The sequence below is a fragment of the Neofelis nebulosa genome, chromosome 14 (genome assembly GCF_028018385.1).
Source record: "Neofelis nebulosa isolate mNeoNeb1 chromosome 14, mNeoNeb1.pri, whole genome shotgun sequence".
In the NCBI taxonomy this organism is placed as follows: domain Eukaryota; kingdom Metazoa; phylum Chordata; class Mammalia; order Carnivora; family Felidae; genus Neofelis; species Neofelis nebulosa.
Window position 1 is genome coordinate 69,595,370 of NC_080795.1, and position 23,069 is coordinate 69,618,438.

At 39.7% G+C, this 23,069-nt stretch overlaps 1 long non-coding RNA gene across 1 annotated transcript in view; it reads left to right on the forward strand.

Moving 5' to 3' along the window:
* The window catches only part of LOC131494621 (uncharacterized), a 249,758-nt gene that overhangs the window by 63,686 nt on the left and 163,003 nt on the right, over positions 1 to 23,069 (forward strand). Inside the window, exon 2 of the long non-coding RNA XR_009253496.1 lies at positions 19,768 to 19,830. This is a non-coding gene — a long non-coding RNA (uncharacterized LOC131494621). The remainder of the gene's footprint in view (positions 1 to 19,767; positions 19,831 to 23,069) is intronic.

The following is a 23,069-nucleotide window of genomic DNA, read 5'->3' on the forward strand; positions in this document are numbered from 1 at the left end:
TTTCATACAATTATGAGGATTAACTGAGTTTACACATGCATTATGCTTAAAATAAAATAAATACTTGGCAAAACTAATTTCTATTTTAAAATTATTATTGGAATCTGTCTAGCTTGGTTCTTGCATTGTTTATACACAAGGAAGTTTGCTCCTAAGGCGTTCTCCTGGCACGTAATCATGTATCGCTTTGTGGTATCCCATTGGCCTCTTTACCAGTCTTTGTGGTATTGTTCCCCTGGACCAAGACTTACTCCCACAACTTGGGTCTTTCTTTTTTCACTCTTCCCTACTGCTCCTAGTGTAGTGCCCTGACACCTTGTTTACTACATTTACTTTCAAAAATGTATGTCATGGAAGTGACCTAAGATGACACCTTTTTAATTATGAAGTTTTGAATCTCACAAGGCCTTAACTATACCCTTTCTCATTTTACAGGTGAGAAAAATGGCCCAGAGAGGATGAAAATTGCCCACAGATACCTGGTTAGTTAGATTCCCAGAACCAGGTCTCTTGGCTTCTAGTACAGCATCCTTATACCCATTAAACAAACAATTAGGGGGGGAAAAAAGATTCATAGTGTATGGATCTGAAGAACTGTCTCAAAAATTATCAGTCTAGGATCTTAGGCTACAGATTTACCAGCGGTGGTTGTGGGAAGGTAAAAGCCGCCTTTTGCTGAGCAATCACCTACCTAATCAAATACGAAATACGAATGGGTCTGATGACCTGAGATTCCCCTCTGATTTTGTTCCCTGTCTGGTTCAGGTACAAAGGGAAGTTTAGCAACGAAAGGAGAATTTGCTGTTGTGAAAAGATACATTTTAAGATGTATCTTGGGCTGGGGCTGGCATTTTGCTGGTTCTACTCACTTCCCTTTGACCCTTGCCTGGTCACTTCCCCTCTTAGAGTCTCAGTTTTTTTCATATTCTAAATAGAAGGAGTGGAGCGAGCTGGGTTCTGGTCCTCTTCCCACTCTGCCATTCTGCGAGGCTGGCTATGGATAAATGCTAAGTAGCTGGTCTGTGCACAAGTGTTTCATTTATTATTAGCTCATGCTCCAGCCAGGAGGTTCTATACTGCCAAAATTCTTTTCATACAATGCATCTCTTTGAATGACACATGGATAGCTGTTAAACATGACTGTAATGTGAGAATATGCGTTAAATTAGTATAAAAACTGTATGCCTCACAATTTCCAGATGCCAGAGTCTCGTAATGTTGTCATTTTTTCTTTTTTCTGTTCAGATGTTCATACAAACGGAAGGCAAATGGGTGCGGGAACCATCCCCCAACAGCACATGCCTTTCGACTTGCTTCTACCAGCTTGTTCCTGGGGGGTTACATGCTCTCTGTGGGCTCACCAAAGTAAAACCGTCTTTCAGAACCTCGCGGCCCCGCGGCAATGCCTCTCTTGTGTATTGCTTAAAATATTGGCTCCTGTGTGACTTTGAACACTCAAAGACACAGACTGCCTGGTGGTAGGTAGTGTTTACCCAAATTAGAGAAATTCAACTCTGAACTGTTCAAGTTTCAAGCAATCAGTTCCAGTTGGTACACACACAATTCCAACCTTAGGGACCTGAAGAGAATATGTGATTTGGGGAGCGAGAGTTGCTGGTAGGCGCTTAAGTCCCAGTCAACACAAAGTATACATAAGTGCCAAAGCTGAATATTGATCAGGAGGTTTTCTTTTGCCTACTTCATATCAGCTGAGATACTTGAAGGCTGCCTTCTTTTATCAGGGAGGAAAAAATATGCAAACAGTCTAAAGAAAAGATTAAATCTCCTTTTTATGGCATGAGGAAGTTATAAAGCCGTAATAGAAAAGCTATAAATTATCGTTATCTATAAAGTCATTGTCACTTTCATCTTTTTATTAAAGATGAGACCAAATTCTTTTGCTATGGACATGTGGGGAGGAAATGTGCCTTTCCTTCTAAACCTTATGTAGCTTGGCTGAGCTACACAACTTCAGCAGGCCTGGATCGTGTTGTGCTCTATGCATTTATCCATCAAAATAGAATGGGATAGTGCCCCCTGGAGGTGTTCAGTGGGCCAGCCCTGACCAAATCTGAACGCAAATATGGGATAAAAGGAGAGAGAATCAGCACAAAATATGTGAATATGTAGATATGTTATATAATTTGATCATTATGAGAACCCAGTGGAATATTCAAAGACAATGAGACTCAAAGAAATAAACAACTTGCTCTAGTAGGAAGGTGGGCTAACTTTAGTGACAAACTACCTTAGAAGCTCAGGATTTCTACACAATAAAGGATCTATTTCTCCCATCATATTCTAATTGGATATTTAGCAGGTGGCCTTCCAAGTAGAGATTCAGGGACCCAGGTCCCTTCTGTCTAATGGCTCCAGCATCTTATGAGCTCAGTGTTCTGAAGAAGAGCATCTGTGTCAGGTACATAGAAAAAAGAGTGAAGGCTTTGAGAATCTTCTGGAAAATTCTAAGTAAGACAGGCTAAAGTGGCTGGCCTGTATCACTTCTATTCCCTTTCCATTGACCAGAACTCAACCATATGGCCTCTTCCTACTGCAGGGGAAACAGAAATATAGTTTTTCTGCGGGCCCAGGGGAAAATGGGTTCGCTAAACATAGTGCTTTGTCTTTGCCACTTGCCAGCAGAATTTCTGAGAACAGAGATCCTTTCTCTGTAGCTCCAAATCCTGTGATCTTTCTGCTCCACCAAGCTGTGGCATTCATCTTCTGAATGACTTTTGACTGCAACTATAAGAATAGAGTTACATACTATAGTGCTTGAGGACAAAGAGAGAGACTTAAATGTCATCCGGAAGTTCCTCAAATTCCTTATTTTTGCTTATATGGGCACAAATTTGAATATTTGACTGACTTTTCCAGCTCTCACTCATGTCTAGCTTAGACATTACCTAAGAGTTTCTTGAAGTTATTTGGTCTGGCCGTATTTCCAATGCAAGATAAAATCTTGGGAAGCTTCTTGTCCCTGGCAATTTCCCCTTCTTTCTCTAAGGCTTCATCTTTAAGAATGTAGCTACTTCCATTGTTTCAACTATAAACACCATGTGGTTGACCTACCCACACGTATTCTCATTATCTCTTTCCCACTCTCTCCTGACCTAAGGGGCTTACACCCAACTGCCTACCGATCACCTCGTCAGCATCCCACATGCTCCTATGGCCAACTTGTATAACAGTGAATATTCTTTCCCCTCTCAAAACATGTCTCTATTACCACCTTCTAGTTACTTAGGTTGTTGAGTTGCGATTTATCTGCATCAGTAGATCCAGGTTTTATGGGAACTGAAGCTTTACAAGTTAAAAAAAATTAATGTTTACTCATTTTTGAGAGAGAGAGAGAGAGAGAGGGAGAGAGCACAAGCATGAGTGGGGGAGGAGCAGAGAGAGAGGGAGACAGAATCCAAAGCAGGCTCCAGGCTCCAAGTTGTCAGCACAGAGCCCAACAGTGGGCTGGAACCCACAAACCGCGAGATCATGACCTGAGCCCAAATCGGACACTTAACCAACTGCGCCACCCAGGTGCCCCTGAAGCTTTACAAGCTTTTTTTTTTAATGTTTATTTATTTTTGAGACAGAGAGAGACAGAGCATGAACGGGGGAGGGGCAGAGAGAGAGGAAGACACAGAATCTGAAACAGGCTCCCGGCTCTGAGCTGTCAGCACAGAGCCCGACGCGGGGCTCGAACTCACAGACCGTGAGATCATGACCTGAGCTGAAGTCGGATGCTTAACCGACCAAGCCACTCAGGCGCCCCACAAACTTTTTAATACAGCATTATGAATACAAACTAGGTTTAAGAGTAAATATTTAGAATGAGGAAAGCAATTGAAACAAGTTACAGATTAAAAATACTGATGAGTGCTATAGTCACATTCATTAAAGTAACTCATAATTTTATTGGTAACTGCCTGATACAACTCTGTAGTGTTTTTTTTTCTTTTTTCTTTTCTTTTTTTTTTTTTTTTTTTACATTATTTGGCCCTCTAAAGAGAAAAATGAAGATAGCTTAGTCTTATTTCTATCACTGTTGGTAGCAGTTTGTTTTTGTTATTGATATCTTATTGGGCTTGTCAGCTTCTCAGCTCATTGATAATGTCATGTAAACTTGAAGAATTTTTTGGTCAAGTTTGAAAAGCTTCTGTCAAAGTTTTTTTGCAGCATTTATATTTTCTTTTGAAGTGATTTATGGTAAATGTCCTTTGCATTGGCAACACTTGTTAACATTGGTGGAGTCCTTACCGTGTCCTCAGAAGGGGGTCTGTACAAGTCAGGGGCCCTGAGTTTGTATTTCGTTAGCATCATAGTAAACCTAAACTTCTTTACCTGTGTTCACCCTCACTCCCTTTTCTCACAAATCATCAATTGCCAAAGTACTTTCAACACTTTCTCCATGGTGGATTTTTGTCTTCGTTCCACTGGCCTTTTAAAGACTGTGTTACTTTAGACAGGAACCCTTGCATATGTCTTCTACACTTTCCACCTAAGGACTTTGCCTCCTTCTTGTCATTCTGAAAAATAGTTCCAAAGTAATCATTTCCATTTTTTAAAACACTCTTACTTGCCAAGTAAAGTTCCAAACCTTTTACCTAATTTGCAGTCCATGTATAATCAACTCGTATTTCCAGTATGGTCTCCTATGATTTCACTCTAGGGGTTTGGACTTCACCCAGACAAGGTTTACTAATGTGCCACCCACTCCACCTTGAACATGACTCCCCCTTACTGAAAGAATAAAATGGTCAGTATCTCATAAGTGCCTGGCCTTCCAGAAGGGACCAGGGAGCACACACAATAATTAGAGAGTTCAGATGGTCCTTCCTTTGGTTTCTCTCCGTGATCCTTACCTAAAACCACAACATTCTAAGTATTATACTTCCATAGTATAATTTAGTTTCCATTCAGTAGATCACAAGCTCCCTGAAGGCAAAAGGGTTTCGTCAACTTTATTCATTGTTATATCCCCACTGCCTCCAAGAGTGCCCAAAATACGAACTTTTCTTGAAAATGCTGAAATATTGACCATATTTGTCTGTGAGATTTTGTGAAATTACTAATGATGATGAAGAAACCTGAGTTTCTTCATCTGTAAGGTAGCAATTATCCTAGTAAACATTTCATACAATTATTGTGAAGATTTAGTGATTTAAAATCAACTAAAGCTTTTAGCAGAGTGCCTCACACACAGTAGGTGCTCAATAAATATTATCTAACATTTTATTTTAATTAGAACCTACACACAGGAGTGCTAAGAAAGCAGCAGCATGGGATCGTGCAAAGAACTTGAGAATTTGCATCCCCGAGGGGCCTAACTACCTCTGGGTTTTTGAGGAATATCCTTTGATTTTCTGAGCCTCAGGTTGATGTATATGCTCAAGGAGAATAATGAGAATAATGGGATGAAATGAGGTCTTAAAAAATTTATGCAGTCCTAAAAATACCATTATTAGGACAGATATTAGGGTAAGAGGACTGTGTCTGGGCCCCTCATAGGCAGCCAGAGTACCTGCTCTGCTGTTTGTACAGTATAGAGAGGGCACTGAGCTTTCCCAATTACATGCACAGTGGAAGCAAAAAGTATCATTGTTTAATTGTAAACTCGAAAATGTTTTTATAAAATGACATCGATGATTAACGCTTCTAATTTTGGAGATAAAAAAGAAATCCGAAGGTAATTATTTGAACTAATTTTACCAGACAGGAATTAGATTTTAAATTTGTTTTATTCCTAGCCAACTTTGCTCCTGGTATAATCCAAGATTTTTTTTTTTTTTTCCCCTCTTCACCTACTTGTTTTTAAGGGGTGGGTAGAGAGCCTGTTTTCCTCTCTGGGAAAGACACAGGCTGGTGCCAGAGGGTGAATGAAGCCAGATTGACTAGAGGTTTCGGAGCCTTTGAAACATGGCCAAGGCCAGATTAGAACTGGAATAGGAATTTCTCTAAGCTGCTATAAACAATAAAAATCCAAAATAGAAACTACCATTGTGATGCAAACAGGAAAGCAAGCATGATTAGCACAAAGCTGTTCTGGAGGGAGAAAGCTGAAGTAACCAGGAGGTCTTGGTGGGTGCGACAATGATTCCATGGGTGGGTATCATACTTAGTCATGTAGCAGCCAGTAGTTATGGCCAGACCCCATGAAGGGGAGCTGGCCTCAAATCCCAGCCCAAACCTTTCATTTTTGGGGGGTAATGTTGGTGTAGGGGTCATTGTGCAGTGGTGGAGACAAAATCCTGTTATCACAGGTAAGGCACGACATCTCTGCCATTGGGACAAAAGGTGAATTGTCTTCAGGTTAATAGGGAAAGAGAATGACAACATTTGTTAAGAGACATTTAGTATAGCCCTTATGGGCATGGGCTCTGGAGATGGGCAAATCTGGAAAATATCCTGGCACCACTCTATAGGAGCCACATGATTTTGACCAAGTTATTTAACCTCTGAGCCTCCTTATTTGTTCCTAAAGCATGAGGATGATAACCGCAATACCTCACAGGGCTGTTGCGAGGATTGAATGAATTAATCATGGAAGGCACTTGGAAATGCAAGTCACTGTGTAAGTTCACCCGAACTACCTACTTCAATCCTTGCAACAATTCTATGTTTTCCTATACCCATTCTATGGAGGAGGAAACTGAGACTTCTAACTCAATTGCTAATAAGATGTATTGTGCAAGCCTTCAAGAGGTTGCTGTAGTGAGGGATATCTCTGTCATTTTAGAGTGGGGATGAGGAGCTGCAAAAGGGCGGGGGAGGGGGGGAAGGAACATTCGAAGAAGAAGGAGTTCTCCAAGACCACCTCATGGAAACATTGACTCTGGCTTTTTCCCTTTCTGAAGAAAATTTAGGAGTTTTTTCCCATTGGATTCCTATTTCCCACCTTCCACTCGCCCTCCACCAGCCCTCTATCACAACCGTGGCTCAAGACAGTTCTAGAACAACAAGAACATTGTAATAGAGTTCTTCCAAAGAGAAAGCGCACTCTATAGATGAAGCAAGTGAAACTAATGAACCTGATTATTGAACAATTGTGCTAAGGGCGTCATTTGAGTTATTGGCTTGTAAGCTTTCTGGTCTGTTTAGAGGCTTCCTGTATTTTAAGAAGTCCATTGTTCGTAAGAGATTTCATAAAACTTCAGGAGCTGTAAGGATGTGAGGTGTCGTCTGAACAAGCCTCCATGGTTGACAGATGAGGAAGCAGAGGCCCAGGGAAGGAAGGAAATTTCCTGAAGTTCACACAGTTACTTCAATGGCAGAGTCCAAGGCAAGTGCTCTCTACATTGTTCACCACTTCCTCCCCTTTCACCAGAATGAACTCTTTGCAAATCCCATAATACAATTTTCTCAAGACCCTTTGCTTTAACATACAACACATACTAATCTTGGAATCCCAAATATATTGCTACTTTTTTGTGTTTTTGTTTGGCTTGGTTTGGCTTTGGCTTTGCTTGTCACCTCCTGATCCATTTTACTCAGATCAAACATCATTTCCTCCAAGGAAGCTTAACCTCTTATATGCTCCTACAGTAGTCCCTGTTTATCAACCCCACAATCTGATTTAATTATGTTTGTGTATATGTCGGCCTTTCCTAGAGGCAAAAGATTGTGTCTATGTTGTTTATCGCTCTATTCCTTGTGTCTGGCATTATGACTGGCAGGTGGCCAAAAATAGGTGGAGGATCAAAAATACTGGATGAATGGATAGATGGGTGGATAGATGGCTGGATGGATGGGTGAATGGATGGAGAGATGGGTGGATGGATGGATGGATGGATGGATGGATGGATGGAGAGATGGATGGATGGATGGATGGATGGATGGATGGATGAGTGGATGGAGAGATGGGTGGATGGATGGATGGATGGGTGGATGAATGGATGGAGAGATGGATGGATGGATGAATGGATGGATGAATGAATGGATGGATGGAGAGATGGGTGGATGGATGGATGGATGGATGGGTGAATGGATGGAGAGATGGGTGGATGGATGGATGGATGGATGGAGAGATAGAAACATGGATGCATGGGCAAATATGGAGAATCTCTCTTGAAAATAGGGGCAACTGGGTGGCTCAGTCAGTTTGGCGTCCAATGTCAGCTCAGGTCAAGATCTCACAGTCTATGAGTTCGAGTCCCGTGTCAGACTCTGTGCTGACAGCTCAGAGCCTGGACCCTGCTTCAGATTCTGTCTCCCTCCCTCCCTCTGCCCCTCCCCTACTCATACTCTGTCTGTCTGTGTGTGTCTCTCTCTCAAGAATAAATAAACATTAAAAAAATTTTAAAAATAAAATATATGGAATTACCTGAAACCCTCTACAAGGCTCAGGTAACATGAATCCCTTCATCCATCCCACAACATTGCCTTATAATATTCTTTGTTACTGGCCCAACATATGGTTCTGTTATGTTTCTAAGAAGAGGCAGGGAAAGGCATGTTCTGATCAAGTAGCAAGTGGAAATCAAATGCCTCTTCACTGTGAGATTTGGTTAAAAGCTTTCAACTCTCTATAGGTATTTCCTCTCAACACTTTTTCAGTTTGTGTGTGTGTGTGTGTGTGTGTGTGTGTGTGTGTGTGTGCGTGTGCACGTGCACGTGTGGCTATACTCACTGATTTATCCCCTTCAACCAAGAAAATAGGAGAAATGTTCAGGAATCACAAATAGACCCTGGGATAGTCAGAAAGTCAGAAGTCACATGTGCCTTCATGTGAAGGCACTGTCCTAGTTTATGGGGAGTCAATGAGGTCTGGACAAGCCCTAGTGGCTGCTTTGGTTAAAGACCACCTTGATTTAAAAGCCCTGCTACTGGGAATGCCATGTGATATATGCAGTTCCTCAGCCTTGCCTACATTTCAATTCTGAGGCAAGGAAGAAAGAATGCTTCCGGGTTCTTTGACTGACGGAATAGCAATAGACCATTGCATTTGGACTTTTAAATTTACCATGATTTTGACTTTCTTTCTTCTGTGCATCTTCTATTTTGTAGTCTAATTAGCTCAGAAGGTCAAAGCTGAGATACCTGTCTTGACAACCAAAATGTGGAACAATGAATTCATGACAAAAGCGAGGCCTGATATTCATTGTATAGTAAGTTTATAGGTCTTTGATTCATTCATCCCTCTGACAGTAGTAATGGGAATCTTGAGTGCTATTATATTTCCTTCACAGCAAAGATTATAAAGGGCGAGAGGAATTACACATGCTTCTGTTCCATCTTATCAGCACTCAGACAAGGCCTACAAATGTGCATAATCACAATGAGTTTCAAAAGGTGCCACCTTGGTATTTTTGCTCATTCAATTCAATGTAACAGACATTTATTGAGCATCTATTAAGTACTAGGCACTGTACCTGGTACTAGAGATAGAGAAATAAGTAGACACAGTCATTGTCAGTAGAAATAGAACATAGAGGCATGTTCAGTTGGTTTACATGTTAAGTAAAATTTGGATTTTTGTAGCAAGTGGATTCAAATAGAGTTGTAATTCACCTTTGGTACTAATTATTTATGTAACTTTGGACAAGTCAGTTTACCCCTGGAGCCTTCAGTTTCTTCTTCTATAAACAGTGCCATTTGAGCCCTTCTATTGGAAAATTATATGCTAAGGATTAAACTGCCAGTTTGAGAGTTGAGAAGTCTGGGTCGAGAGTCTGAAGTAATAGTAATCCCCACTCTTGAATCAGCGTATATGTAGCGCGTTGTTTCTTTGGAGTATCATGGAAAGCAGCATCCTTCCTGTTATCACCGTTTCATGGGAGACTCTAAGAAGACATTCTCACCATAAGTCTGTGTCAAAGACTTCTACACCATTCTTTGGAAACCTATTTAGGTGGGGAGGAGAGAAAATCAATTGCAACACACGAGTAGTTCTTGAAACCATTTCTCCTCTCTTGATGGATGTTTTCCACAGTAAATTTGGAAATTTGTGGTCAATTTTGGAAAAATGTGGTCAGTTTTAGGGAAGTTGAAATACTAGTTGTTTCCTTAGCATGTACTAAGTGAATCATTGTAATGAATGGGTCTGTTTTTCAATTGTTTATGACAGTCACACTGAATACTGTTAACTATTCATTATTGATAATTAGAGTCTATAAATGAGAGGTTGCAAGTGTAGCACCTGCAGCATACTTATTAAGAATCTACCTGTGACACTTATATATCTGATTACACTCTATGGAGGTAAAAGTTCTAAGACAAATACAGTGGTTGTATGACCATCTAACATTCACAGAGACATGCCTATGATTCTTATTCCAGGGCTTTCTGGGAAGATATTTTCTTCCTGCTTATTGAAAAAAAAAATTCCCTATAGTTCCCTATATACTTAGATTCCCTAAGTATTACAATAGAAGACTAACTAGAGAAACAATGGGTTTGGTAGACAGAAAACAGTCTTCAGATTCAGCCAGGCGCGAATTCCAGTTCAACTGCTGAGTAACTGAGTGACTGGGTAAGTCACTTAACATCTCTGAGCCAATTTTCTCACCTGCAAGATTAGGACAATGCTAGTACCTACCTCAGGGGCTTTTGGGGAGGATTAAATAAATGCTTTTGTGAGAGTGCCTTGAAGGGTAACAACATAGAATACAAACAAATTGGAAACAGAGAAAGGTTTACAAATGAGCTGGTAGTAATAAATTCATTAAAACTTCATACATAGATAGTAAATTCTTTTTGTTATTAAGAATATGCAACCGGGGCACCTGGGTGGCTCACTCAGTTAAACATCTGACTTTTGCTCAGGGCATGATCTCACCTTGTGAGTTCGAACCCACCACCTCTGGGCTCTGTGCTGACAGTTCAGAGCCTGGAGCCTGCTTCCGATTCTGTGTCTCCCTCTCTCTCTGTTCCTCCTCTGCTCATGCTCTGTCTCTCTCTCAAAAATAAATAAATATTAAAAAAACAACAACAACAACAACCAAAGAAAAGAATATGGAACCAACATTGACTGTTGCACTGGCCCCACCAAGATTTGGGTTTGATGGGAAGCGACTCCGATCCTGGGTTCTTCAGGTGGAGAACAAAGCATAAGGACAAACTCCCTTGACTTTTTGTCCTTGATCTTGGTCTTCCTTTTCAAAAACTAAGAGAGAAAGGCCCCTAGTGGTTTCTTCTTCCGCTAATCCTTAAAATTTTCACCCAGGTGATACAACCTAGCTCTAATTAGGTTTCTCAAACTGCTGTGTAAGCAGTAGAGTAGATACTGCTTTTTCAGGCATGGCCCAGGAGTTACTATAAGTAGCCATTTGTTGCCAGGCCATGAGATAAGCACAGAAATTGTGTTTAGTGCCTTTATAGCAATTTGACAGAGTAGCTTTGTTTCTGTTGAATCTAATAATATAAATTTTGAATTTGTATTCTGATATCTTTTAAATTTAATTTTTCTAGTAATTCATTTTTTACACTTTACAACAGCATCAGACCATGACAGATTATAAATTATTTTTAAAGACTGAATCCTTCAACCCGGACAACAAGAAAAGCCCAGCCATAAAACACCACAGACGTGTTGTTATTCAGACTTTGCACTATCTAACTTCTTGGGTTATTTCTTTTCCTGTTCCAAATAGTGCATGTGGAACTCAAGTTTAAATTAGATAAAAATCTTATGATACTTCAGATTTATATTTTGAACACAAATAGAGAATGTCAATAGTGTTCGCCCCTAGGGATGACACTGGGCTGGATGTCCTGGGGAATACCAGCCCTTGTGAGGAAGTAGAGGAAATTCATATAACTTACAAGGTTGTGGGAGAGATAAGATATGCCCACCATTAACCATCATAGGAAACAGAGGGTGGCAGTTGCCAAAAGCAAGATATGGATAAAGTTATGGGAGAAGTCAGATAGGAGAGCTAACTTCCTGTTAGTAGAAGGAGAATGAAGAAAAGACAATGAAAATGGGATAAATGTAACCAGAGGCCACAGTCAGGAGGACTCCAGCCCCCTTAAAAGTAAGTGATGTCAACACTAACCCTAGTATGTATGAATATATGAAACATGTTTCCATTTTAGAACATGAGGGTTGAGAGAATCTAAGGAGTCACTTAGTTTAAATTTCATATTTCATGGAAGTATAAAACAAGGTCCGGTTATTTGTCTAAAGTCAAATAAGAAAAGACAAGGTCCAGTTATTTGCCTAAAGTCAAATAAGAAATGTATCCGATGGGAAAAAAATGTGCTTTATGTCTGCCTTACCAATATGAAGACCATGCCCACTGGACTGGAGTAGGTTTTTTGAGGTTGATTGTAAGGTGATCATTAGCACTTAAAAGATATTTTTAAAAAGATAAATATTGCAAGATATTTTCAAGGCAGTGTGATATGGTAGAAGGAACATGGAATTGGGTCCAAAATATGACCCAGCAAGTTGTGATTTTGGACACATCAGTCAACCTCTGAGCCCTTTTCCTCGTGTCTGGAATAGGTGTTATAATTAGCACTGGCAAGAGATTAAAATACAAGATATGTATTTAAGGAGATAGCATAGGACCCAGAGTGAAGTGGACCCTGAATGTGCATTATTTAGGGTCTTCCTGATCAAACACACCCTTTCCATGGGACTGTCCTGCTTCTCTTCTCTGCTGAATTCTCCACCTCACTGTGTTTGTGGCAGCATGGTTGCAGCATATTCTAAACTTGTGATTATAGCCACAGCCAAGATAGGAGTTTTGGGAGGAGGACCACATGCCTTCAGGAACTAGCTTATTCCTTACAAGAAGGATGTGTATGTGTCCAGTTTCCTATCACCATAAGATGAAGGTAGGGTTTGTTCGGCATGAATTCAGTGTTTCACCTGATTGACCACTACCAATGCATCCAGTCACCCACTAGGCATAAAAATAGGTCTTCTCCTAAAGCAGGAGAGCTGAAGGTTCAGACCAGCGTTTGCAAATATAAGGTGGGCTTTCAGCAGCCCCAAAAGCATTGTATTCACCGCATCCCTTGTTTTGGTCCTAATTATAATACTTGTCTGGGGAAGTTTTGTTTGCTACTTAACTTGTAATTACAACACGTAGACACTTTTCACAGGTGCTATGGCAGGAATGACCTGATAGAAACCTGAAAGCCTTAATTCGCACCTGAGGGAAACATAATACCCGTCTCAAGATACTGTGGAGGAAACTTACACCCCCTTCACGGTCCCCATCTCAGGCCAGGCGTAGAGTAGGAAGAAGGAGGACCTAATGTAGTCACTGGCACATGCTTTACATACCATGCATCAGAGCCTACCTTTGCCTCAGTGCTGACCCAGGGCTCCTGCCTTTTAGTGAGCCACCTTGCTTTTAGGAATGTGTGTTGATTAAGTGCCACAGCTGGGAACATTGTTGGGTTTGTCATGATGCAGTTTAATGTTCAAAGTCATCCTTTGAACCTTACATTGAACTCTTGAGGGTGAAACCTTGAGAAGGTTCGTTTATGTGACAGCTTCCTCTCATTCTCCTCACTATTGTTGGCAACACCATCTATTACCCTGGGAAGCCATTCCTACTCATGTAGGATATCCTGTTATGTGCCCAAATGCTGTCTTTATAATTTTTGCACTGGCCACAAATAGAAGGGGAAGGAAATGAATATTTATTAAGAGCTTACTTGGCATCAGACCTTCAACATACATTATCTCATTTAGGCTTCATAACAATAGGATGAAGTAGAGATTTTTATTCTTATTGTTCTTATTAAGGAATTAAGCTATATCACATTGGTGCAATTTGCCCAAGGTCACACAGCTGATAAATGACTGAGTTGAGGATAGAATCCATGTTTCTAACTCTGAAGTTCATCTTTCTATTCCATCATGCCATTCCCTAAAGATAATTCCTTTTGGGTAGCAGCAAACGTGAACAAATTGGCTTCCCCTCACTCGACGTTTATTCACATACATGTAACTAAGCACATATTTATATGTATTTATTACTGGTTAGGATCGTAAGATAAAGCACGGAAATAAACAGAGTTCCTCCCGTAAAGATTTGACAAATGGATAAACATATATTCAGATACATAAGTAGTTATACTCCAGGGTGAAAAGTAATATAATGGGGGAAATTTGAGGTTACAGGAGAGCACACAGAAGAGGCACTTAATTCACAGTTAGGGAAAGCTTCAGGAAGAACTCACATCTTAACAGAAATCCTTAGGAACTGTAGGAGATAATATGGAGGCAGTTGGACAGAGGGGTCAGTAAATGCACAGATCTAGAAACAAGAGGAATGCTATGCATTGGGAGAAGTGAAAGTTGTTCTATATAAATTGTATGGGAAGAATCATTCACCAGCATTTCACTGCCTCAGGCCACTCCCAGCCCTTAATGTACCAGATATTGGGGATGAAAAGATGAAAAGATGAATAAAGCCATGGTGCTTCTCTGTGGGGAGTGTAGAGTTAGAAATATTCAAGAGGCAGGGGCTGCTAGAGTGAAAACAGAAGCTACTTTATAAAGTTGGAGAGGGCTAGAGATGAAGTCAGAGAAGACATCAGAAAGGCTCTGAAGACTGAACAGAGTTTTGAAGGTCAGGGTCAAGTTCAAGCAGGAATCCAGTAGGTAGGGAAACCAGAAAAGTACATTCCAGAGGACATGGAATGTTCAGCGGGAGACGGGTTGGGATGCTTTTCTTGGAGTTGACAAAGAACTCATTAGTCATCTCCCTTTCTGTATTTACTTGAATACATTCTTCATCAAGTGACAGGAGGACACAAGACGATATCAGGATATTCTTACTAGAAGTTGTAATTCCAATCCATTGAATGTTCTTTGTTGACTGGAAATGGTACAAAGAGAAGCTTGAGGAAAATAAGCTTTGAAAGGGAATAAGTTGTCTGGCTACACCAGCAGATAATGGACTTGCAGTCAATTATCACAAGATTCCAGACTTCATAAAAACCAAGGATTTTGTCTACTTATCTTTCGGAAATTTCCTTGTTCCCAAACCTAGCACAGTGTCTGACTCATAGGAGGTGTTCAAAATATTAATTGAATAAATAAAAGAGTAAGAGGTATTTTAACCATGCCGAGGTTGAGTTTCTCATCTGGAAAATTTGGAATGACATTGTATGGCTAAACACATATCTGGACTTAGCTGGAATTTGAATTACGTGCTACCACATACTCCTTGTTTCTTTTTGGATACATCGTCTTACTTCTAGTGAGCTTGGGGTGTTCATCTGGAAAGTGGAGTTGACATTAGCTCCTCACAGGGATGGTAAAGGTGAAATTAAATAAAGCATATTAAGTGACTTAGAATAGGGCTACACACATGGACATTTCTTAGGAAATATTAACTAACATTATAATAACTGTTAAAAGGTGATTTTCAAAAAATGTGTAAAATCATGACTCTCCTCCATATATAAAAATAAATCCATTTTAAAGATTTCATTTAGCTCATTAATTAGGGAACTAGTGAGGTGTTAAAAACGAGTCCAACAGAGATTCCAAAGACCAGAAATGTTTCTCTATTAGGAATGTTAAAATGAAAGTGCAAATGGAGGAAATATTAGTCTCTTCTGGAGTAGGGGAGGAAAACCGGTTTTCCTTCCACTAGATATAACTGACAAAGTTTACATGTATATGGACAAGAATCGCTTTGCAATGCTGTCAGTTAATCTATAAAGCACAGAGTTGTAAAACAGCTCCCATAGAAGCATAATTAAGTAACTTGCAATAATTTTTATAGATATTGTATAGTTTTCCATCGAGGTAGAAATTTTTCTTCATATTACCATTATTACTATCTACCTGAGACTATTAACACAGCAGTTGTAGAGCTGTGATGTGAGGTATGAGCTCATACGATGATGTTATGTAATGAGAAGTGATTTTTCTCATCTCTTCCTGCTTTTCATACTGATACTTTTAATATTTTTATACTATTATTCCTTTTTTTTGGCATATGGTTAGAAGTTAGTTACATATTTTATTTTCATGTTGGTAACAGATCAGTGTAAAAAATCAGTCAATATAGAAATGCATAAAAACAAATAAAATCATCAGTAATCTATTGCCTAAAGATAACCATTGTTTAAATACAGATGCATGTGTGTGTGTGTGTGTATACACACACACACACACACACACACACACATATATATATATATATATATATATATATATATATATATATATACATATATATATGTATACACACACACACACACACACAACTGACAGATACAAAGTACCACTTGGTCTTATGGATGTCGAGAAATCTCTGAGTCTTGATGCTCCCCAACAGGCATTGTCTCTCCTCTGAGAACCCAAAAGGAGGTGTTAAATTAGAGGAAGGACTGGAAAAACAGCAAAGGACAAAAATGTGAGCATGATCACATTCAGTCCCATGGGAATTGTCCCCAAGTTTGTATTGGTCCCCTTTGCACTATATGCCTGTCTCCTTCTTAGATATGTCCTTCTCCAGGTAGCTCAAAAGCTCATTGAGGAAAAGGACAACATCTGATTCATCTCCCTATCTCTTGTGACCATCCAAGTGCCTAACACATGACAGATACTCAATTAATGAATGAGTGAATGAATGAGTATAGTGAGGTAAATTTCCATTCACAACTCATCTGCTAATGAGCCTGGTCAGAAGGATCTTTCCCTTCTATATCTGCAGCTTTTGTAGGATACCCCCCACCAACCCAGTCCCTCAGACTAGGACTCTCCCATGTTCTGTACCACCTCAATCTTCCACTTCCATTCAGTGGTAAAGTTCGATGGGTGTGGCTACCCCACACCATCAATCTTTTCTCACCCTCCCACCTTCCTTCCACTCCTGATGCTCGGAGCTTTCTTACTTTTCTCTCTGACTATAGCAACAGCCCCAAGGGGGCTCCGGGTTGCTGTTTTCAATTCATCCTTTACCAGTGGCAAGGGTGATCATTTGAAAACTCAAATCTGACATTGTGTTTCCTTATTTAGTGTTTTATGAATAATCCATTGCCTATAGCTGTAGCTCTCAAAGTTACATCAGAATCACCTGAGTAACCCATCAAAACATGGATCGCTGTTAAGTCTCATAGTTTTTGATTCAATAGGTCTAGGATAGGGTCCAGTACTTTCCATTTCTAAGTTCCCAGGTGATCTTGATCCTTCTGATCTCAGGATACACTTTGAAGAACCACTGGCTTGGGGTGATAAGCCAAATTCTTTAATGAAAATTTCACTGAGGATTATCTAATACTTATGCTATACCAGATATTATACTATACTTTGCTCAATTCATCTATTACTTCTACATCCTTTTCTCTCACCTCAGGTACATACAGCCTTCCTTTCAACCACACCAAACCATACATTTCCATGTATTCCCTATTCTTTCCCAGTTCTGCTTGAAATATAATGTTCTTCCTCATTAACCTTAATCTCTCAAAATTCTACTTATACTTAAAGGCCCAATATAGACAACTAAAATTTCCTCTTGAAAGAATCATAGCCCATTTCTGAATTATCCCTCTTCCCAAACACCCAGGTAGACTTAGAATCACAGGAAATTTTCTCTGTTTACATTTCATTCTGCCCTTTCCATGACACCCTAGATTATTTATTTTTGTGTCAGTGTACTTAGATTAATTATAAGCTCCTGGAAGCTTTCTTTTCTTTCCTTTTTCTTGATTTCTTGATTTCTTGGTTTCTTGCTTGCTTGCTTTCTCTCTTTTTCTTTTAAAATCAGGAGAGCCCAGCAAATAACTGAATAAATGATTCCCATTAAATATTTATGGAATTTAGTTGAATTTACGGTGCACCTTAGTTTAAGGAATGGGCTATCGGATCGGCTCCTAATATTGTTCATTGCTGGACACATGGGCACTTGGGGAAAGATTAGGTAAATAGTTGGGTGATCATTCATCTGCAAAAATAGATTTACAAGGGAACATTTTTTTATTCTGGACAGACAGTCATAACCAGTGCTGGTTTTATAGGAGCAATACATATATAAAAAAAAAAAAAAAGTCATGAGAGCAAACTGGTTCCTTCATACTTACATTTAGGTAGAGGGCAAAGGTAAATACCAGTACTACTACTATTAGTAATATTTTCATATATGAACACATATCATTGTTAAGGTTTTGATATATGCCAAGCCCTGTTACAAAAATAAAATAGAAGCCATTTTATCTAAAACAATCAGGAATTTTCTCGCATAATCAAAAAGAGTCATTGTTTGCAAAATTATTCCATAGTCATCAGTTTTCTTAAGGGTTTCTCTGAATTCCTTGGGATTAAAATCTCCTATGGTGTCATGATCATATTAATTTTTCTCTTTTTCAGTTGTTAACATATCTAAGCCAGATCTTTGTAAATGTCTTTCAATATGTTCAACCAAGTCACCTCCTTGAACCTTTTGTAATATTCACAACTTCACCTGAAAATTGATTTGTATCATTCAACTGAAGCCTTCTTAGACAACTCATAAAAATGAAAATATATCTTAGTAATTAACTTTAAACATATAGGTCACCTTTTTAAAAAGTTTATTTATTCTGAGAGAGAGAGGGAGAGCGCAAGCTAGTACAAGCAGGGCAGGAGCAGAAAGAGAGGGAGAAAAGAGAATCCCAAGCAGGCTCCGCACTGTCAGCACAGACTTTGATGGAGGGCTCAGTCTCATGAACCATGAGATCATAACCTGAGCCGAAATCAAGACTTATTGCTTAACTGACTGAGCCACTCAGGCACCCTTGGATCAGCTTCTCTTTTACCATTTTTTTGGTGAAGGGCTAAGGCTTTACATTCAGATATGAGTCCAAAACAGTCATCTTTTATTCATAAGCTACAACCATAGTACATTAATACATTCATTTATGACTTTTGTTTCTGTTTCAATGGAGAGAAAATGTGAAGATTATGAACTGCAATCTGAAGGTGAAACCCCTCTAGAGTTCTGTTCTTCCCAATTAAAAAAAAAAACTTTTTAAATGTTTATTTTTGAGAGAGAAGGACAGACAGACAGAGACAGAGAGACAGAGCACAAGCAAGGGAAGGGCAGAGAGAGAGGGAGACACAGAATCAGAAGCAGGACAGCTCAGAGCCTGATGCGGGACTTGAACTCATGAACCACGAGATCATGACCTGAGCCAAAGTCAGACACTTAACTGACTGAGCCACCCAGGGGGCCCTCCCAATCTTTTACAATGGTATATAACACATACTACTTTGGAGAGGCTTGCCTTTATCACCTCTTCCAAAACATTAACTTATTTTTATAGGAATAAAACTTTTTTCTTTACAAAATCATATTTGATGTGTTTACATAGCCTTTTCTGAATCATTAATTCCATTAGAATAAACAAGTTTGGGATCACTACAACTGATTCTTGGCACATATAAAATTTAACTGCTAAGAATGGAAGTAAATGGGAGTCCTATAATTGGCCTACTAGATGCCAGAATCAGATTATTGTGGAACTCAATCAGAATGGTTTGAAGAGAGAAGTTGATACTGGATATCAGTTAAGAAGTCAGTGAAAAGAACGCCCACTATACTTTGCAGGTAAACCTCACAACAGATCCTATGAGGCTGATACTATAATTTGTGGGGGATTTCACCGTCTCTCTACCAGTGTTTCTGAGCAGGCCATTAAATAGGGGTTTCTGTCTCCTTGGAAATATTAGAAGCACTCTACATTCTTGGTTTTCTCTTCCGACCTACTCATTCTTCTCCAAGGGATATAGAATGTATAATCTGATTGGCTTGGAGTGATTGGCAAAGGGGCCCTGAGTACATGGAACCCACTCTCTTCTGCATTTTCTCTTAGATTCAGCGAGCTCCCAGAACCCCCAAGTCCTCCTCAACTGGGCAGTGTGAGTTTCTTCCCAAGGTAAGAGAGCCCAACTTATTTATTTGACTTATTATTTGACTGGCTTTGCCAGTCTTGAGTTTATTCACATCTGGGTGAGGTAGATGGAGACCTCTTTGGCTTGGAGCCTAAGCAGAGGTGTCTTTATCCCTGATTTACTAGCAACAGTTCACTCTCTATCACACAATTTGTTTGGAGAACTTGGAGGGAAGAAAGTGTGACTAATTTCATAAAATGCCAAACTTGTTATTCTCATTTTACCCACCATTTTATCATAGCTTAGGTACATGATTTTACTCTGAAAAATCCCAAAGAGGTAGGCACTACAATTATCCTAGCTTTATGGATGAATTTAAAAGAAGAGGAGGTCAGATGACTAGTTGAGTTTCTTATAGCTAGTGAGGAGGGCCGATTCTTTAGTCTGTTATTCATTTATTCAACACTTTGGTATTGAACATTATTCGTGCAGGTGATATATGAACAAAATAGTTATAGTCCCTCCTTACATGGAGTGTGTAACATAGAGAGTAAGAGACATATTAGGTAATCGCATAAATAATTACATAATTACAAGCTGTAATAATGTCTTTAAAGCCCATTCTCTTAACCATTATACTGCCTTACTTTGACTTAGAAATTTGCTTGTACTGAGATTCACATTATTCGTTTGTCTTTTATTCTTTTATATAAGTATTGTATGATTCCTTATTTGATTGCTTTATGATGACCAACTGATACATAAATGCTCCTAAAAACCACAAGTCCAAGTGATGCATGCAGTATCACTTGGCAAGGTCATAAGGGTGCTGGGGAACCTCTTTGCCACCACTAGTCTCCAGCCTACTACCTGTATTGTCCTTTGACAGGGACAGAATATTTCCTAACATCTAGATCAAGAAGACAGATCCCCCCCAACAGAAAATGTCAATTGTGGAAAGAACACTTAGAGGCCATCCAGCTAAGCCCCCTTAAGTTACTGAAGAGGAAACCCCTAGGGTTTGAGGAAATGAAGTGACTATCAAAGGATTGCCAAGGTTATCCCTACAGGCTCCTAGTCCAAGGAACTGCTTCCTATACCTTTTAAAATGTTAGTTTAAATTCTCCACATATTGAAATGAGCTGAAATCAGACCTATATTCAAGAAGATGTCGTGGGAAAGCAGACTTCTGTGTTCTTTAATAGACAGAAGAAGATAGGGTATGGGATTAAGGTGGGAGGGGGACACTGGAATAATTTCCCTAGTATAGAACTCGCACATGAAGACTGATTATTTCTTCCCCTCCTCCCCAGCTCTGACTCTGTGTACCTGGGGTGGTTATTTGAACACACTGCCTCGTGTGCTTACCGTCTTCATTTGTGATATGGGGACGAGGATAGCACGCAGCCATACCTTGACGAGAATTCGAGAATTCGTTGTGTAATGTACATAAAGGATTTAGCGCAGGGCCAGGCACATATAACACGCTCAGTAAGGGTTAACTTTTGGGATTGTGTTGCCGCTGTTGCTATTGTTACATTAGCATATGATGTTTCGGATAAATTATTTACAGTTTTAATGCTAGAATAGGAGGGTAGTGAAGAAGGAAACGGGGCATATGTTTAGCAGAAAGCAGCTGATGTAATTCAATGTTATTCTGCTTCCAGCCTGGCTGATATACACTGCTTTATAAGTTTGTTGTATTTTCTCATCTATTTTAGCACCTCACCTGTGCTTTATGCAGAGTACATGATTAAGAGTCGCTACACACAACAGTTTTCATAATTTGGCAGATGAGTCAAGATTAATTAGTGGCAGAGTGTTGTCTAGACTTGAAGCCTCTTCAGCTTTAATCCGCTTCTCCTTTCTAGACAGTGGAACCAACCAAAACACTGTCTTCATTTCAGCCCCCAACTAAAGCTTTTCAGTTCACAGCGAACTTTTCTTCCAGCCCCATTCAGATCATCTGCCCTCCCTCCCCGGCCTCCCCCACCACATTTCCATTTCCATTTTTCTGACTTTTGGCCCTGCTACTTGATGAAGGCAAAATGTTTTCCCTTCCAATTAGTTTAGTGGAAACCTCACATGTTTGATATTGTAGCAGACAATGTTGCATTATGCTATTGATTTGAACAGAGAAATTCCTGTTCCTGAAGGCAGCCAAAGCACACTCTGAAGGGTAGAGTTACTGAGTTACAGCCCAGAAAGGGAGACCACAAGGGAGGCCAGACTCCATTGAGAAAATGCACAGGCAAGTGTGGCTACACAGGAATGCTCCAGAAAAGATTTTATGGTCAGCATCAATAGATGTGTGTGTTTTATGAATAAGAATAAGTGTATTCATGTTCCTAAAGTGCTTCAAAATCGCTGGCTGAAAAGTGCTCCTAATATTTGCTCTCAGGGCTCCCCCTGACATAATATGGCATTTTACATGCAGGAAATGGTGAGTTAGCGTTTCCCAGGCCCCCGCACACCAGCGGGAAGTTGTATCTTAATTGTTTAAGGCTCCAAAACTCTGTTTTGTACTATTTCTGCATCAGAGAAGCCTAAAACCAATGGTCAAAAAAGTATTTTCAGATCCTCCCCATCTAAAATATGCAGACAGTTGCCAGTTACAAAATAAATTTCTCTTTGTGGGTAGGGAATTCAAAGAGATAAACGGGCAAAAGGGTAGGAGAAGAACATTCCAGGTGGAAGGGTCCAATGAAAGAATGGCTTGAAGCAAAAGGCACAGTTGTTAGAACGTCAACTATAGGCAGCAAATGGCTGAAAACGATATTGGAGATACAGGGATTTATCCGAAGGGTCTTTCTTGTATGCCAGGTTAGAGCCCAGTCAGTCCAAATGATGGCTCGATGTACATTTTACACCTGTATTACATACGTTTACAATTTACATAATCTCCCAGGGTTTTCTTCTATGAAACTGTGATATCTGTTTCTCTCCTCATTCTTCCAGTGTTCTTCAAATTGTTCCAATATATCTCAGAGCTTGCATTTGGTTTTGTTATTGTTAAAAATGAGGCAAGTGATCAGAACAACTTGTAATTGCTTATGTCATTTAATCCTCATGATAACACTGGCAGCAGGCACGATTGGCTTTATTATTTCTACTCTATGGATGAAATCCCTGAGGCGGAGGGATGTTAAATGACACAGGAAGTAGTATAGCATGTTACCTTGTGATATTACCAGTTATGACCATTACATTTCTTTGAATGTCCCCTAGTATTTCTTTCCAGAGACCCTCTCCTCTACCGTTTCCTGTGTCTACTAAGTTAGAT